At 37.7% G+C, this 20649-nt stretch overlaps 1 pseudogene; it reads right to left on the bottom strand.

Moving 5' to 3' along the window:
* Positions 1-20649, bottom strand: part of LOC117480788 — a 119215-nt pseudogene that overhangs the window by 27859 nt on the left and 70707 nt on the right.

Genomic DNA, 20649 nt, shown 5'->3' with positions numbered 1-20649 from the left:
GGGAAAACGATAAACGAAAATATAAATGACTAAATAAATAAAACTAATCAGAATACTGTATGTATATATATTTTAATTCTCGTTCTATTATTTGTTGCTAGTAAACCAAGAACAAGCTTAAAAATATAATGCAAAGTGATTTGAAGTCATAAGGTATTAAACAGTTTCTAATGATGAGTCAAAGAGTCTCTTTGTGTCGAACAGGTTTAATGAGAAACTAGAAAACAAGTTTTAAGTTTACAGCTCAGATTATTACAGCAGCAAGAATCACATTTACTGAGAATACAGAAAACTAATGGCCGTCACAATGAAGTCAAATAACATGAGAAAGTATTATATAAAACTTTCACTAGAACATGGGGTGTTCAAATAAAACAAGAACTTCACAAATGTACTTTATCACTTCTCATACCTAATGTGTCATAATGTTTTGAACATCACTTGAAGTAAATACAATAAAAAATTACCAAAAAGCAACTCAAACCTTTCAATTGAACCGAAACATGGAAAAAAACCGATTCAATGAACGTTACACACAGAAAAATGTGAAAAGGCTGGTTTAACCAAATAAAAAAAATATTTGTATTAACCAGAGCACTCTCATATAGAGCTAAGTGTGTGAGGACAGCAGGATTTTGGGAGGTCTGAATGTAGTCCATAAACAACATGTTTATTAGAACGTAAAGTCACTGTTGGTCAGCTTTCCATTTAGAGAAAAGCAGGAGGAATGCTAGCTTGACTCAGAAAAGGATCAGATGGAGGCAGAGTGAGTGCGCTGATGGACTTTTAGTGTATCAGATCTTGTGAATGCTTTGTCACACTGGTCACATTGACATGTCTGTAAATGTGTCACACTTTCTCTCCAGTGTGAGTGCGTTCGTGGCTCTTAAGATGACCACTTTGAGAAAAGATTTTCCCACATTGCTCACAACAGAATGGTTTCTCTCCCGTGTGACTACGACGATGGATTGAAAGTTTTCCAAAACTCTTCACAGCTGTATGGTTTCTCTCCAGTATGAATGCGTTCGTGCATCTTAAGACTACCTTTCTGAGAAAAGGTGTCCCCACACTGGGTACAGCTGTATGGTTTCTCTCCAGTATGAATGCGTTCGTGCATCTTAAGATTACCTTTATCAGAAAAGGTGTCCCCACACTGGGTACAGCTGTATCGTTTCTCTCCAGTGTGAATACGATGATGGCTTGTGAGTTGACTTGATGTAGTGAATGTTTTCCCACACTCTTCACAGAGGTATGGTTTCTCTCCGGTATGAATCCGTTCGTGCATCTTAAGACTACTTTTATGAGTAAAGGTGTTCCCACACTGGGTACAGCTGTATGGTTTCTCTCCAGTATGAATGCGTTCGTGGATTTTAAGATGACCTTTATCAGAAAAGGTTTTCCCACATTGGTCACAGCTGAAAAGTTTGGGTTCCTTTCTTCTTCTCTGTTTCTAAAAAAGACAAACAGATAAAGAGTCAGTGAGAGGCCTTGGTGCATATATATCTTAAAACAAAAATAAGAGTCTGTAAAATAAACCCCACCATTTTCAAGTTTGTTTTCTCATTAAATAAAAGTACAGGTTTTAAGTCCTTAACCAGTTAACCTGTTAAGCCCTGAGCCTGTTTTTCAGGTCTCAGGCTCGAAAATGACATTCCCAGAACAAATGACAATAACTTCCCTTCTAAAAGGGGAAAATTAATCATCTTTTTTCTCAAAGCAATGATAAACCTGTGAGTTGGATGTAGTGTTAATTTCGTCAGCTATTTTTTTTATTTAGTTGAGTCTTGGTCACAGAGTGAGAGAATGGAAAGTGGAAACAGAAAAGCAAGTTTTAGAGAGTTATATAAAGCTGATACCAGACCAAGGAAAGCAAAACAACGAAGACAAAGAACAAACAATCAAGAACAGAACAGAGGACACGAGCGGGGAAACCAGACAGGAAAAAGACAAAGGAATTCAGGTCGATATACACAAACAAACTAATCCATTTGTATTCATTACACATAATATTCAACCAATGGTAATCAATGTTTTCTTTCATTCTGACTACATCTAGAGTAATATACACATAACTACCAGTAGGGAAAAGTGTCAAATGATACATTTTTCACAAATGTTACTTTTAACTTAAAAAATCACAACAAAAAATGTACAAAATGTTATACATGTTATGATTGCAGAAGTTGATGAGGCAAAGAAACTGTTGACTGTAAGCCTTTGTGTCTGCTAGTTTCATGTATTACTGTAATTAAATTGAATATAAATGAAACACATGTATTTAAATGAGTAAAAGTGCTGCAAACTGACCTGAGAGCACGATCCTGCTGCTGCGTTTATCTCCATGCTTCTTCTCCAGATGTTTCTCTGAAGTAAACTCTAACTTGCACTAACCCTAAGTATAACCCACTTTCACACCTCTCCCCACTTCCTGCAGACCCTCCTCCCCCAAATTTAAATTTGCAGCAATTGTTCAGTGACCACTCGTCTTGGATTTGACTTGAAACCTTCCCAGACAACAGGAGGAAGGTGTGAACCCAACCTTTAATCCGACCTCTGATGTCCTGTCCTTCTCCTGAGACGACCCCCCCCCCCCCCTCCTCAGCCACAACACCTCTGCTAACTGAGCCTGATCCAAGACTCTGGTTGGGAGAGTTACTTTAAAATTGGGTTGTATGTAAGACAACAGAACAATGTGAACTTAGAAAAGAAGAAACCAAGATATTTATGATCAAAAATGATTTAATTTATAGAAAAACCTGCCAAAAAAACCCAATGAGGGGCTTGTAGCTGTTGATCTGTCTGTGAAGGAGGGAAGTCACCTTAAACTCCACCAGCCAATCACACTGGAGTTAAACCATACTGTTGAGAAACATGTGGGAAACAAATGTCTCTTTGTAGTTCCCTTAAAGCCCCACACCAGTATGGCTTCTCTCCCGTGTGAATAGGATGATGTCAAACTGTAAAAATAAGCAGTGCTGATCAAACATTAATCAAGATTCTGTTACTGTTATGTGTATTTCTGCCCTCAAAAGTTTGTAGAAATGTATTTTAGTGCACTATTTAGCTGTAATTTGAGATCGTTTTTATAACAGACGGACGCCATTTTGTGCCTAACTTCAATCAGATTATTTCGATACTCGGATCAAACTTTACAAATAGTTCTGTAGTCATGTTGCCTTCAGGGACTTTAGGTATCCAGAGAAATATTGTACTTTAACACAAAACATGAATTCTCAAATATATATTTATTTTTTCAAAATAAATTGACTGTGAACACAGAAAAGAAACGGCTGTCACAATGAAGTCAAATGATGAACATGAGAGAAATCAGATTATGTCAGAGTTTAAATAAAGGGTCTCTCTTCTCAAACCCAACATGTACTAGGAAAGCAGAAAGCAGACATTTAGAAATGTAAATGTGCAGTAGTTGCTCAGAGACGACTCCTCTCAGACTTGATGTGAAACCTCCAGGAACAAAAGGATGGAGGAGTGAACACATTACCCTTCATCCCTCCCCCTAAATCCCACCCTTGATACCCCCTCCTCTCTAAAGATGACCCCAGTCTAGTCTCCTTCAAGTACTTTAGCTTCAAATGGGCCATTTCAATTCTGCATTCAGAAAGGAGATTATTCAAGAATAAAAGTAGCGATGCAGCACAAGATGTAAATATTTATTTAACGACCCTCCTTCACCGCAATTCAACGGAAGATGATGGACTTTCATATTTCAAACATTTAACACCTTTCTCCAGAAATAGTGACTCTCAGTGAGTTTCAGTTCTAACCTGGATAACTGCGACTGAGTCTCACATTACAAGTATCTCTAGTGTCTCTCTTCTCATACCCAACGTGTCTTAGTGTTTTAAAGATCACTTCAAAAAGGACAAAAACTCAAACATTTCAATTGAACATAAATGAGTAATACAAATATTCAGTGAATGCTGGACAACTAAACATAGCAAGAACCTTTCTGAACTCGATGCTCACTAAAATTGCAACTGCACACAACGGGTAATTGATTAGGAAGTATTATACATAAAGACTATATTAAGAAATGTAGGTAGACCATCAAAAGATGCTTCTATTTACATAAACATAATAAGTATATATAATAATAAACACCAAACCTGATGTATTGCTTTTATTTTAATATTTTTAATATAAGGAAAACGGAAGAGAATGAAACTGAGAACATTGTGAATATTTTCTCCCAGACTTTCTGATTTAATAAACACCATCCTGAGAAGGGATTTAGTTTTACTGTTCATTAATCTGCAGAGTAGCTTCTCTAATAATCTGTTTGGTTGATAACATGGTGTGACTGGAAACTTCTTCTGGGTGTTTTTGATAGTTCCTGTTCCCAGTAAGCAGTCTGTTCTGGTCTTAATGATAGTTCCTGTTCCCAGTAAGCAGTCTGTTCTGGTCTTAATGATAGTTCCTGTTCCCAGTAAGCAGTCTGTTCTGGTCTAAATGATAGTTCCTGTTCCCAGTAAGCAGTCTGTTCTGGTCTTAAAGATAGTTCCTGTTCCCAGTAAGCAGTCTGTTCTGGTCTTAATGATAGTTCCTGTTCCCAGTAAGCAGTCTGTTCTGGTCTAAATGATAGTTCCTGTTCCCAGTAAGCAGTCTGTTCTGGTCTTAAAGATAGTTCCTGTTCCCAGTAAGCAGTCTGTTCTGGTCTTAATGATAGTTCCTGTTCCCAGTAAGCAGTCTGTTCTGGTCTAAATGATAGTTCCTGTTCCCAGTAAGCAGTCTGTTCTGGTCTTAATGATAGTTCCTGTTCCCAGTAAGCAGTCTGTTCTGGTCTTAATGATAGTTCCTGTTCCCAGTAAGCAGTCTGTTCTGGTCTTAAAGATAGTTCCTGTTCCCAGTTAGCAGTCTGTTCTGGTCTTAAAGATAGTTCCTGTTCCCAGTAAGCAGTCTGTTCTGGTCTTAAAGATAGTTCCTGTTCCCAGTAAGCAGTCTGTTCTGGTCTTAAAGATAGTTCCTGTTCCCAGTAAGCAGTCTGTTCTGGTCTTAATGATAGTTCCTGTTCCCAGTAAGCAGTCTGTTCTGGTCTTAATGATAGTTCCTGTTCCCAGTAAGCAGTCTGTTCTGGTCTTAATGATAGTTCCTGTTCCCAGTAAGCAGTCTGTTCTGGTCTAAATGATAGTTCCTGTTCCCAGTAAGCAGTCTGTTCTGGTCTTAAAGAAGAACTAATGACACATGTTTTCAGTTTGATTCTGTTTGTTTATATGATCAGACTGTACTAAAGGAAAGAAGGCCTTAACAACAGACTCACATTCCTGCATATTGGTTATGTTCTACAGGAGATCACAAACACGTCATTTCCTTGTTTTAATGAATAAAGAACACAAACTGTTCAAATAAAGTGATTTAAAGTGTGTTTATTCAATCAGAAAGCCTGGGATTACAAACATGAATTAAATCAGGAGAAGCAGCATCTCTGTGGCCTTGTATTGGCATAGTGTGAATGCTGGTTAGAAAATGAATAACTGTTGGTCATATTTCCATTTAGAAAGACTTAAAGGGGACCTATCATGCAAAATGCACTTTTGTACGTCTTTTATACATGAATATGTGTCCCCGGTGTTCCAGGGAACTCACCAAGTGTCAGAAAACACAACCCTCTCTATTTTCCTCCATACCCAAATCTCTAAAAAAGGGGCTGCAACGGATCTGATAAAAACTGATCCAGATTTGAACACTGTCCTGACGTCAAGAAAGTGGCGCTACGGCTATTGGGCCAACTCCACCAATCAGGAGACAACCACGGCATTGCCGTTCGAAAGCGCTGGAGACGCTGTAGTACATATGCAAGGCCTCTAGATGGTGCTGTTGCTCACAGAATCAACCCTTGCAAAAACAGGGGTAAAAAAGTGCAAATTGAGCAAAATGAGGCATGGCTAAAATGCATGATCTGTTTGGTATTTTGAAAAAAAAAAAGTATAAATATGCCTTATATAGGTATGGTCCTACGCTATATTATTCAAATATAGCATGATAGGTCCACTTTAAATAATACAGTTCTCAGGACATCAGGAGGAGGAAACAGCTAGCTTGGCTCTCAGAGTTGCATTGTGAGCACTCATGGATTACTACAGCAACACATGGGGAAATACAAACTGAAAAAAGAATAAAAGCAAATCTGTTAAAAATAAGTAAAATGTTTTTATCCTAGAAGAAACTGTGGTTTTGTGACCATTGCTCCAAATAACTATTGAAAAGTGATTGTAAGTTATTATAAAACATTAAACAGTTTCTAATAATGAGTCAAAGAGTCTCTCTTTGTCGACAAATTTAATGAGAAACTAGAAAACAAGTTTTAAGTTTACAGCTCAGATTATTACAGCAGCAAGAATCACATTTACTGAGAACACAGAGAACTAACGGCCGTCACAATGAAGTCAAATAATGAACATGAGAAAGTATCATATCAGACTTTCACTAACAAAACAAGAACGTCACAAATGTACTTTATCACTTCTCATACCTCACGTGTCTTAATGTTTCAAGATCACTTGAAGTAAATACAAAAACAAGTACCAATAAGGCAACTCGAACCTTTGAATTGACCCAAAATGTGGAATAACACTCTTGGGAGAGACAGACGTGTGATCTGAGGGTCTCAGATGTATGGAGCATGCATTTAGAAATGTAAATGTGAAGCAATTGTTCTGCAATGACTCCTCTTACACTTGACGTGAAACCTTCAGAAACATTAGGATGGAGGTGTGAACCCCTCCTCTCCTCCTCTACCTCTATGGTTTATCCCACCTTTAATGTCCTCTCGTCGACCCCCCCCCCCAGTTTAATCCTGCAGGTACTTCAATTTAACACTTAAGTGCTACATGCAGGAATGAAAAACCCCAACAGTATAAAAAAAACACATTCAGAAAAGAGAAATGAAAACAGAGAATATGAAGATTAAATAACAAATATTAGAAGTTTGTTGTTGAACTGAGATGAGATACAGACTCACAAATGTTTACACTTGTTATTATTCATGTTTGATCTCTTCACAGATCTGACAGTGTTTTAAACATGGTAGCTGGTATTAAAACAAAGTACAGCAAATATGCTCTATAAGGGGAAACACATAAATGTAAAATAGAGATGATTCAGTGAAAATTACACACAGTAGGAAAATATAATGAGGATATGTTTGTAATAACTATTTCTGAACTTCAGACTCACTTTTTGGAGTTTTTTCAAATCTCACAGCCTTCTTTACGTACACGGAGAATAAAATAAATAACTTGGTTACATGATAAAACACTTTAAAATATTCCTCGGTTACAACATGTAAAACATTTTTTCCCATTATTTGTAAACATTAATGGCATTAAAAGTACATATAGAATATATGTATATGACATGCAAACTTTACAATCCACAGATGTTCCCTAAACATCTCATATCCAGTTCCTGCCCTTCTTAAATCTGCAGTTATCACTTTTATATAACAAACAAACATTGTTTTATACATTTCACAATTTGTTTTATAACTGTCTCAACACTGTAATATGTTTATTTTCTTTTTTTAAATTGCCCCTAATTGTTACTAATTTTAATAATGGATGTGTACTCTGTTGTCTTTTTATTCTATAACTAACGTGTTTTTATTTTTCTCTATATTTAATTTAAGTTAGCTTGGACTTTTTTTGCACATTTTACACAAAGTTCCCTTCTTGAATATCTGCAAGGCTTTCCTCGGCATACCAATACTGCACATTTATTATACTATGCGTATTCATATTATTTTTGAGTATATCTATATTACATGTAGATACTGCTATATTTTAATGTTGTAATAGTTTTTTTTATAATTGTTTTATTTCTTTGGTCCTTTTATTACAATTTAAATGATTTAATAATAACTGAAATGTATATAGTGCCTTTCATAAACCCAAGGACACTTCTACAGTAAAGAAAATAAATAAAAAGGGAGAAAGACAAAATGCAAATCTAATTAAATATATACATTAATGGGAAAAAGGGATAAATAAATACACACATTGATAAATAAGTAAAGTGATAATTTGATGAATATATTGGACTTAAAGCAAATATCAATAATTATTCAAATCTATAATAATAATACCTATACAAAATAATAAAAGGGGAAAACGATAAACGAAAATATAAATGACTAAATAAATAAAATTAATCAGAATACTATATGTATATATATTTTAATTCTCATTCTATTATTTGTTGCTAGTAAACCAAGAACAAGCTTAAAAATATAATGCAAAGTGATTTGAAGTCATAAGGTATTAAACAGTTTCTAATGATGAGTCAAAGAGTCTCTTTGTGTCGACAAGTTTAATGAGAAACTAGAAAACAAGTTTAAGTTTACAGCTCAGATTATTACAGCAGCAAGAATCACATTTACTGAGAACACAGAAACTATCGGCCGTCACAATGAAGTCAAATAACATGAGAAAGTATTATATGAGACTTTCACTAGAACATGGTTTGTTCAAACAAAACAAGAACTTCACAAATGTACCTTATCACTTCTCATAACTAACGTGTCTTAGTGTATTGAACATCACTTGAAGTAAATACAATAAAAAATTACCAAAAAGCAACTCAAACCTTTCAATTGAACCGAAACATGGAAAAAAAATGAGTCACTGAACGTTACACACAGAAAAATGTGAAAAGGCTGGTTTAACCAAATAAAAAAAACGTTTTATGAACCAGAGCACTCTCATATAGAGCTAAGTGTGTGAGGACAGCAGGATTTTGGGAGGTCTGAATGTAGTCCATTAGAACGTATAGTCACTGTTGGTCAGATTTCCATTTGGAGAAAAGCAGGAGGAATGCTAGCTTGACTTAGTAAAGGAAAAGATGGAGGCAGAGTGAGTGCGTTGATGGACTTTTAGTTCATCAGATCTTGTGAAGGTTTTCCCACATTGCTCACACCAGAATGGTTTCTCTCCCGTGTGACTACGACGATGGACTATGAGATTACTTGATGTAGTGAATGTTTTCCGACACTCTTCACAGCTGTGTGGTTTGTCTCCAGTATGAATGCGTTCGTGCATCTTAAGACTAGCTTTATGAGAAAAGGTGTTCCCACACTGGGTACAGCTGTATGGTTTCTCTCCAGTGTGAATACGATGATGGCGTGTGAGGTGACTTGATGAATTGAATGTTTTCCCACACTCTTCACAGCTGTATGGTTTCTCTCCTGTGTGAATGTGTTCGTGCATCTTAAGACTAGCTTTCTGAGAAAAGGTGTTCCCACATTGCTCACACCAGAATGGTTTCTCTCCCGTGTGACTACGACGATGCATTGTGAGTTGACTTGATGTATTGAAAGTTTTCCGACACTCTTCACAGCTGTGTGGTTTCTCTCCAGTGTGAATACGATGATGGCTTGTGAGTTGACCTGATGTAATGAATGTTTTCCCACACTCTTCACAGCTGTATGGTTTCTCTCCGGTGTGGCAGCGCTGGTGGGATGAAAGACTACCTTTCTGAGAAAAGGTGTTCCCACACTGGGTACAGCTGTATGGTTTCTCTCCAGTATGAATGCGTTCGTGGATTTTAAGATTACCTTTCTTAGAAAAGGTTTTCCCACATTGGGTACAGCTGAAAAGTTTGGGTTCCTTTCTTCTTCTCTGTTTCTAAAAAAGACAAACAGATAAAGAGTCAGTGAGAGGCCTTGGTGCAGATATCTTAAAACAAAAATAAGAGTCTGTAAAAATAAACCCCACAATTTTCAAGCTTGTTTCCTCATTAAATAAAAGTACAGGTTTTAAGTCCTGAACCAGTTAACCTGTTAAGCCCCAAGCCTGTTCTTCAGTTCTCAGGCTAAAAAATGACATTCCCAGAACAAATGACAATAACTTCCCTTCTAAAAGGGGAAAATTAATAATCTTTTTTCTCAAAGTAATGATAAACCTGTGAGTTGGATGTAGTGTTAATTTCGTCAGCTATATTTTTATTTAGTTGAGTCTTGGTCCTGTGTTAAATTTCCTTTTTAGTTTTAGTCACCTTCATCCTGTTTTTATTTAGTCAAGTTTTAGTCGACTAAAAGTCTGAGCATTTTAGTCTTATTTTAGTCAAAGAAAACTAATTATTTTAGTCTACTTTTTGTCAATGAAAACTTTTAGTCATCAGATTATATAGAACATTTCAGTCCAATTAGTCTAGCAAAAAACCAATAATTTGACATTTTAGTCAAATTCTTTTTCGGTTAACGCGACCACTGCCAAGCCCTGTTGTTCCCAATTTATTTTCTGTTAAATAAGGTTAGACCCGAGTCTTCCTGACAGTTCACAGTGTGCCGCTGGCCCGGTGTAATTCAAATGTACCGCCGCGCGCAGCACAGACACACAGCTGCTGCCCAGCCGCAGCATCGGAAATGGATCTGCTGGGAGAAAAACTGACTATCACAGATGTAACGTCAGTGTTTCCCCTAGGTTAGGTGTGAGTCTAACATTAAACAAGCAGTCTGCTTGTCATACATTGCTGACGATACATTTTAAGAGGCAATTTGTTGAGTCACTGTTGCTAAATGCCGGTAGCATCAAGCTAGCAAATCCTGCATTAGCCTCACATCAACAGGTGTAGACAGAACATCCAATTATCCTGAGCTAATTTACTGAATAAACCAACTCACATCTCCTGTCTTTTTTTTCACCAAACTCATTAGACTATTCTTCTGCTGGTGTTTCATTGTTGTTTTCTGTCAAATTCAATACTGTAGTTCAAAACCGCGGTACCTGCTCTGTGAGCTATTTTTAGAATGCGCACGCTACGTTCGTTGTCGCGTTCACGTGCGTCCACCTGGGTGTGTGTCCTTCTCCTCCGTGACGATAACGACTTGAGGTTAAAACATAATAATAAACGAATGTGAAACTGGGGGGGGGGGGGGACACAAACGGGCAGACAGCAGAGCTCGGGGCAATAATGCAGATTTGTTTGACTTTTTTTACACTTTGTTGTTCTCCTCCTTTCCTCCGCTCTTGTCTCTGATTGTGAGTGTGTGCATTCGTGTGTGTGTGTGGGGGGAGCGGAGCCCCGCCCTTCAGAAACAGAGCGGAGGGAGAATGTGAATACGCAAAGCAGTGGACACTGAAACATGCACATAGCCTACATTGGATAAATAACATAGGCGTTTAGTTTATTTAATAAAAGAGCACATGTTCAATGTGAAAAGTGACCGTAGATAGATTACTTCAGTTGCAATTTGGTGAAATATATATATTTTTTTTAATTAAAAACTTGAATTTCTCCTCCGTTGGCAGGGCGCAGCGCAACGCCAAGACAATGGTAGGGGAAACACTGAACGTTATCTTTGATAATATTTCGTCTCCTCATTTTTCGTCAACGAAAGTAAAGAGAGATTTTGGCATAGTTTTTATTTAGTAAACTACATTTTCGTCTCGTCACTTTTCGTCAAGGATATTGCATGTTGATTTCGTTAGTTATTGTTTACTGCCGTCAGTGCCGTCTCGTCATCATCTCATTTTAGTCACGGAAAAAAAGGTCGCTGACCGGGCTGGAATGACTGAGGGGGCTGTTCAAAAATCTGAGGGGGCGATTTTTTTTTTTTTTTCACAACAACGAAAAATATTGACATTGTCATTAATTGACACATGTCGGTTGATATAATACAAAACATATTATTATTATAGTAAAAGGGCTCGCCTTGGCAACAACCTGATCCATACAGGCAGCCCTAAATAATAACAAGTAACCATCATGTGTGGTGCTATCTGTAGTTGTCCGTCTTTTTTTTGTTGATTTCATATTGTTTTCACAGTGCTGTGAAAATGAATTTCCCCCTGGGGACAATAAATCTAAACTAATTTAATATTCAATCCCACACATGACGATTGAGAACATAAATTCTTAACTTGCCTAATTTAAAGCACTTTTGTTGTAATACTATGGATTTAGTTGACACTACTAGCCGAGTTTCTTTTGTCCAATATCTCCCGGGCAGGTACATTGAATTAGAGGTAGAAGAAGAAGTAGGTAGTAGAAGAAGAAATACGCTAACGCTACAAAAAGGCACAACAGTGTTTCTCTGTTTTTACTAGTGTGTGTGTGTGTGTGTGTGTGTAGGGCTGTCAAGTTAACGCGTTAATAACGCGGTATCGCAAAAAAAATTAATGCCACTAATTATTTTAACGCGATTAACGCATGTGTATTTTTTGTCCTCGGCCGCCCCGTAGTTTCAGAGCGCATCGAGTTTAAAATACCATCTACAAGCTGATGCTGACAGCCCTGCTCCTGCCGCCCGCTTGTGGCAGACCACACTTCCACACTCACCGTCACCGGCAGGCCCGGACTGGCCATCGGGAGGACCGGGAGGGTGTGTATGTGTGGGGCGAGCGAGGCACACCTTACGTGTTGTTGTTGTTAGCATCTGGTGCTAGCTAGCTGCGCTAACGGATATAAGGAGCTTTTATTTTATTTAACCTTTATTTAACCAGATAAAAACTATTGCTGACCTGGCCAAGAAGGCAGCAACGTTACACATAACACATAACACAAACATATAAAATACAGAGAACATAACCAAGAAAACAAAAGACGAAAAAGCAGTCACTACATTGTGCACATTAGGACAGTAAGAAAAGTACACTACTTGTTACTACAAGAGCAGCTGGTGGTGAGGACCTCAGCCAACTTCAATTCAAAACATGATAAAGAGACAAGTGCCCTCAGTTTAAGGCGTGATTGAAGGTCATTCCAAGACCAAGGACCATAATAAGAAAGACTCCTTTTTCCAGCCTCAGTCCGCACAGCAGGAACCTGGACCCGTATCCAGGCACTGGATCTGAGGTTGTAAGAGTCACAAACTGGGGCAAATCTGACACATTTGTGGAGTGGAAGCTTACCTAAAATGGCTTTATACATTAATAAAAACCAGTGCTGCATCCTACGCATAGTAAGTGAGGACCATCCAGTTAGGCTATACAGTGTGCAATGATGAGTCCTATAGGGTGCATTTGATATATAACGCAATGCAGCATGGTAGAGTGGGACAAGTTTGGCCAAAACAGTGGGACAGGCAAATCTATAGATTGTATCACCGTAGTCCAGCTGGGACAGGAATAAGCCAGAGACCAACCTTTTACAGGATGAAATTGAAAAACAACATTTAAGTCTGTAAAGGAAGCCAAGAGTGAATTTCAATTTCTTTGTTTAAAGTTCAGATTACTGTCCAACCAAAAGCCCAGATATTTGTATGTATCAACAAACTCAACAGAGACGCCATCAAGGGTGTCAATGGAGAGGCAAGAGAAGGACGCTGACTTGGGAGCAAAAAGCATTGCTTTGGTTTTCTTACTGTTCAATAGCAGTTTAGAATAAAGAAGCGCATGCTGCAGCGTGATAAAATCTGATTTTAAATTGGAAACGGCCATATCCAGAGAAGGAGCACACGAGTATACAATAGTGTCATCAGCATACATATGATAGGTAGAAAATTGCATCTGATTACAAATATTGTTTACATATAATAAAAAGAGCAAGGGCCCCAAAATAGAGCCCTGTGGAACTCCCTTCTCCAAGGTGACAGGGTCAGAGACAGTACTACCCAACCTGACGCATTGAGTACGGTCGGTTAGATAACTCTGGAACCAGCAAATGGCATTGTGACCGAAACGAGACACCAACATAACATTAGACATAATGTGGTGATCTACAGTGTCAAATGCTTTGGCTAGGTCAATAAACAATGCAACACAAACTGATTTCTTATCCAAAGCAGCCTTAATATCGTCTAAGACTTTCAGTCACAGTACTGTGCTTTGATCTGAATCCAGATTGCATAGGGTTAAGGATGTTTTGTGAATTTAAAAAAAGTTTTAGCTGAGTAGAAACAAGGGACTCAAGAATCTTTGATAACACAGAAAGATTTGAGATAGGACGATAGTTATTCAACTCCGTGGGATCACCAGCTTTCAAGAGGGGCGATACCAGAGCTTGCTTCCACACAGCTGGCAGTGTGTGAGTGGACAGGGAGAGATTAAAAATATCAGTTACAGGTTGTGCTATAATCTGAGCTGCAATTTTTAAAAAGAACGGGTCGAGGCCGTCAGGCCCGGCAGACTTTTTAGGATCAATCGAGTGCAAACCCTGTAAGACTTCAGAGACCGAGAAATAAGCGAAATCAAAAACAGGGGAGTTCAACTCTTGACTATGGCTGTGAGTACGACCATTTAGAGAGTCATGACTTTGCTCATCAAAAATGTGACCAGCCTTTTTGAAGTGAGCATTAAAGGCATTAGACATACCATCTGAATCTGAAATAAAAGAATCACTGACCTTCAGTTTTTGTGGGAAACTAGAAACCTTCTTGTTCTGAAGTGATTTAATTGTTTTCCAGAATTTAGAATGGTCATTAAAACAATCAGTGGTTAAGCTCCGATAGTAATCAGCTTTAGCTTTTTTAATAAGGACAGAACATTTATTTCTGAGGACATGAAAAAGAAGCCAGTCATCACTAGTGTTAGACTTTCTAGCTAAGGACCATGTGTCATTAATTGACACACCAAGCGTTTTTCCTTCTCACTGCTCTACAATCTCTTTGCTTATTTATTTGTATTCCGGATTGACCCCTCTCGTTCTGTTCCTTTCCTCTGATCTTTAATAATAGATAGTACATTATTAGATGGCTGCACTTTGGTTAACAGACTAACATTGATTTCCTCAATGTATAAATTGACAGGCTCTGTAATTATACCATAACCTTTTCTCCTCTATCCCTTAACTCGTCTTCCTATCAGATTTACTAACTTACTTACTATACTCTAGTTAGGTCAGGATTAAAGAACAATTATTTTCAGGATTGAATGTTCAAACCAAGGCTTAAAACCTAGAATTTCATAAGAAAGTGACTAATATATAAACCAAATGTAATATTGGATAAAATACTACACCATGGACAGACACAGATTAAACATAAAGTCCCCTGGTTTGTCTCTAGAGTCTAACTGCCATGAGAAAAATCAAATCAATGTTCCAAAATCCGTCACTAGATGTCGCTCATTGTACCAATACGGTTGATATAATACAAAACATATTATTATTATAGTAAAAGGGCTCGCCTTGGCAACAACCTGATCCATACAGGCAGCCATGAATAATAACAAGTAACCATCATGTGTGGTGCTATCTGTAGTTGTCCGTCTTTTTTTTGTTGATTTCATATTGTTTTCACAGAGCTGTGAAAATGAATTTCCCCCTGGGGACAATAAATCTAAACTAATTTAATATTCAATCCCACACATGACGATTGAGAACATAAATTCTTAACTTGCCTCATTTAAAGCACTTTTGTTGTAATACTATGGATTTAGTTGACACTACTAGCCGAGTTTCTTTTGTCCAATATCTCGCGGGCAGGCACATTGAATTAGAGGTAGAAGAAGAAGTAGGTAGTAGAAGAAGAAATACGCTAACGCTACAAAAAGGCACAACAGTGTTAATAACGCGTTAACGCAAAAAAAAATTAACGCCACTAATTATTTTAACGCATGTGTATTTTTTGTCCTCGGCCGCCCCGCCCCGTAGTTTCAGAGCGCATGGAGTTTAAAATACCATCTACAAGCTGATGCTGACAGCCCCGCTCCTGCCGCCCGCTTGTGGCAGACCACACTTCACGCTCAGGCCCGGACTGGCCATCGGGAGGACCGGGAGGGTGTGTGTATGTGTTGGGCGAGCGAGGCACACCTTACGTGTTGTTGTTAGCATCTGGTGCTAGCTAGCTGCGCTAACGGATATAAGGAGCTGTTTCAATGAAAACAGAGGAGCGACATTTCGCCGAGCACTTGACTTTATGCAGGTAGCCAGACAGTGGGACATTGTACGAAAAGTCAGCACGGATAGTGCGCGCAACATGATTGCAGCGTCCAGGCAGCTCCCGTTCGTGCATATATGCCTTGAGCTGCACATAGCTCCAACGATCCATCACAGTGTCCACACACACACACACACACACACACACACACACACACACACACACACACACACACACACACACACACACACACACACACACACACACACACACACACACACACACACACACACACACACACAGTATTATTGTATGAGAGAGGTTCCAGGTTGAATTGAGGCAAATATTTGTAATGTTCAGGTTGTTGTGTTTAATATTCATGAGAATATTTGTCATTGTTCAAATGATAATAAACAAACATATAAAGCATATTTGTCCACTCATATGTTGATAAGAGTATTAAAAACTTGAAAAATATCCCTCTAAGGTACATTTAGAACAGATAAAAAATGTGCGATTAACTATGGACAATCATGCGATTAAATATTTTAATCGACTGACAGCCCTAGTTTTTACTGACATGTAACATTTGATTTCACCTTGCTCTATGTTTTTTAACGCACATTAAAAAAAGGGGAACATTTTCGGGAATCTTTTTTCTCAAAGTAATGATAAACCTGTGAGTTGGATGTAGAAAAGTCAGAATCAATATAGATGTTTTTATTTTAAAGAAAATTCAGATTGAACATAGTAAAAAAAATGAAAATGACAGTGTCCACCCAAAAGTTTTTTTTTACTTATAGTGAAAACCACCCTTTGATAGAATAGGAGGGATGAAACCCTCTTTAATGGTCACACATGCAGAGCACACAGCACACAGTGAAATTTGGCCTCTGCTTTTAACCCATCCTAGTACAAGGAGTCTAGTACTAGGAGCAGTGGGCAGCTATTGTACAGCGCCCGGGGAGCAATGGGAGTGGGGGGGAAGGGGGGTGTCCGGTGCCTTGCTCAAGGGCACCAAAGGTAGTGTCAGAAGTGGGATTTGATGATGATGGGATTTGATGATGGGTTAGTAGACTAAAAGCTTTAGGAATCCAAAGTACAACATATAATAAGTACCCTGAATCAAGATTGATGCAAAACAAGTGACATTTGACCTTTTTAGAGAGATTTAGAGAAAAAAAACTCCACCTCTGGGGTCATTTGGGTGGAAATGGGCGTCTTTGCCGTTTCTCTGGAACCCATTGGTCGATTTTGATGATTGACATCTCTTTTGAACCGTTAGAGCCAATAGAATCTAAGGGGAATTTCCATATACACACACCAATGTTACCATTGAGAAGTGGGGGCTATGCGCACGCAGTTTGCCCAAAAACGAAATCTTACGCTCTGAAATCTGAAAACTTAAAACTAGGGCTATTGTTAATGGATTATCAGAAATCATTTCAAAGTGACACAGACACATTGGATTAACCTATGGATTAACCTTCAGCAGCGTTTTTATCGTTTTAATGCCATTGACGACAACTTTTGATCAGACAACAACAAAGGTAAGACATATTGCTGTGTTGGCTACCTAATGCTACGGGGTGTGATGTCTGTGTAATCTCACAATGCTAATCGATGGGTTGGATTTGCATTTACGATAAGTAATAAGGGTTTTATACCGCGATTTCTGTGCTAACGGCGTTAGCATTTTTTCGCTCAGCGTTAGTCTTGTGGTTTTTTTTTGTTCTAAAAATGGTTCATATCATCAGTTAGTTCCTTCCCATTACATGGATATGAAACATTCATAGTTTATTAAATATTAAGAAGCCCTCAGACGCTGTTCCCTGCAGATGATGCGTTTTGCCCCCAGTACCGGGCTTAACCTGTAAAGTAAACTATGAATGTGTCATATCCACTTAACGGGAAGAAACTCAGCTATCAGACAATATTAACCATTTTTAGCTAAACGAAATAACAAAGGCTCTGAATTAGCCCTGAGCGAAAAAATGCTAACGCACTTAGCAGAGAACAAACTTAGCTGCTACGAGAGTGTATGACAGCTTCCGGTTTTGGGCATTCTGGCTATGCATCACTCATTCACCAATGGGTAATGTTTAGATGGATTTGAGGAACTTCCCCTCGATTCTACGTCCCCGTTTTCGGTGGCCGGTACCCGGTTGAAACTCCCGAAAATTGATCTTCAGAGACTATCCTGCAGCAACGTGACACACCCTGTCACTCTTGTTGGCCTCTTATGATGATGCTGTCTTAACCTTTAACAGCCAGCGCCACCATTTGGTAGAGCACATTTTGTGTTTTGATATCTTGTTGAAAAATAAATAAAAAAGTGTAACTCCATCTGATTCAGCCAGCTCTATCGTTTTGGTTGACATGTTATGCACAAAACAACCTCTAGATGTCACTGTGGTTCGAACAGAAAGCCCTTCAGCTAGCTTCCACTGAGAAAGTTGGCATGCTAAAAATCTCCTGAAGAAATCACTCTTTTTGGTCAACTTTTGTAAGGTAACCATATCATTTTTGACATATTTTAGTGTCAGAGCACTTACTGAACAGAATTATATAACTTGATGCACAAAACATTTTTGTAACAAGGGTGTAATTACTTTTTTGAAAATATGCTCAACCAACCGGTCGAATTGGCCTTTTATGGTAAACTAGCAATATGACTTTTTCAGAGTTTCAGAGATGTTTTCCAATAAAATATGGTAAATAAATGGCTAGATTCATGGTAATATTACTACATATAGTACTGCCTTATGAGTCTCAGAGTGAAAGAGCGATAATAATTTATATAGCACCTTTCATGCATGAAATGCAGCCCAAAGTTGCACACATTTGCTGTTAGGCCAGTTGTTTGTTGTTAGGCCAAACCTTTTATAATGAAAAACACTTTCCATTACTTTTTTCCATTTCTTTTTTGTTTTACAATAATAATTTATTATTTTTTATGAATATATCTGGTTGTATATATTGCTCATCTTCCATAAAAGAAAAAAATGTATTTGAGTTTGTGTTTTATTTGAGTTTGATGCATACAAATACTGTACTATATGATGATTGTTGACCAGCTCGACCAGTTGGTAGAGGCTCATAAAAACAAAACTGTGTGGTCAGTAAAAAAAATAAAAATGGTTTGTGGTTATTTGTCCTATTTGATAAACAAATGCAAAGAAATAATTTGTCCATAGATTTCTTCTTGGTCTGGCAATTAAAGGGTTAAAATATGATTATTTCTCTGCCCCTAGTTCGTTCCTCGCAGATTCTTCAGTCTCATCAGCCTCATCTTTCCATCTGTCCCGGTCAACGCATCAGCCTCCAGCACACTGTCAGTGTCTGACTCCATAGAGATATTGTCCTGATGCTGTACAGGGGTGATGCCCCATGATCAAAAAATGACCCCTGTAGAGTCTGTGTGCCACTGACCTCTACATGTCACTTGTTAGTTGCTTTTACCTTAAAGCGACTTACATACACTCAATACTGTGGACAATCCTCACAGGAGCTATTTGGGGTGAAGCCCAGGGACACAACGACATGCTGACTGCAGTGGGGATTGAACCAGTCCCCCCTGATCCGAAGATCAACGCACGATCAGCCACAGCCTCCCTAGCCATATTATGTCTGTCATTAATAACCCCTCATAACCATTTTCTTTCCTTTCTTCGCTTTTCTCTTCTCTTGACTGAATTAAAAAGTCCAGTCTTTAAGTAATATTTGAAGTCCTTTTCCTGCACCTTTTTAAGGCTATGTTTGCAATATGTATTCAAAGGTCACTTATTTAAATAAATCAATATCTGAGGTTAGCAAACAGATACTGCCTTTATCTAGAGAGCCAATGACATCCATGAAGAATTGCAAATCTTTTCATCTGCTGTATTAATAAAATTGCCATGTGTTTTCAAATTGAAAATAAGGCACTATCAGCCCAGAACATTATACAAAATATATATATAATTTAAAAGGGACCCGTAAGGCTTAATCAATGTTATATATATAGATCTTTATATAATATCAATATTATAATAAACTTCAACCAAAGTCAATTTCAGGAGTGGTGTTTGACACAGTTTACGTTCAATTTCAACTATTCAACCTTTTTAAATAATTTACTTTAATTTAGAAAAGGTTTTTCTGAGAAAAATACAAGTTTAATAGGACAATGTGGATTTATTTTCTCTCACCTTGTAATTACACAATCAAATAATCTATAATACGGCTTTGGACTTCACTCACCAAACATTTTTTTTTTTAATGTTTTGCATTTGTACTATTTTGTAGTCAATTTGGACAAATATCTTTCGAACTAAAAATATCCTATGATTGCATATGGTGTGAATATGTGTACCCTGCTCACTCTGTATTATTTTAGGTACAATTTATATTTTAAATGTAATGAAAAAGCCAACTCAATAGTGTGTTAAAAATAGACTTTAGGATATTGTAAAACAAAAAACTGATAATGTATTCTTAACTCTCCTTTATCTTCACATTTGCTTTACACCCTCTATCCTTGGTGGTCATTTTGACCCCAGGAGTTTAAAGCTCAAGAAAATGATCATATTCAAAATTGTTACCAAAATGTACGTTTCAAGTACTTTATGTTTCTTAGTTGACTATCTAAATATCCATTTAAATAAAACACTACTAGCCATTTTCATTACATTAGCAGCACTAAACGTACCCTGTTTTTCACGTGGGGAGCGGGACCAAGATAACTTTCCATTTTTGGAAAGTAATGTTCTGCTTGTGTTTGACAGACAACAGGAGCATCTGCATGGGGTATTCAGGGTGGACAATTTGACAGAGGATTTCTCTGAAAGTACAAAATAAAAGTATTTTATAGTCTTTGCGCTAGTAGTCTAACTACT

The sequence above is a fragment of the Trematomus bernacchii genome, unplaced genomic scaffold, assembly GCF_902827165.1.
Source record: "Trematomus bernacchii unplaced genomic scaffold, fTreBer1.1, whole genome shotgun sequence".
In the NCBI taxonomy this organism is placed as follows: domain Eukaryota; kingdom Metazoa; phylum Chordata; class Actinopteri; order Perciformes; family Nototheniidae; genus Trematomus; species Trematomus bernacchii.
The sequence above is the reverse complement of the archived record's forward strand: the minus strand, read 5'-3'. Positions and strand labels throughout refer to the sequence as shown.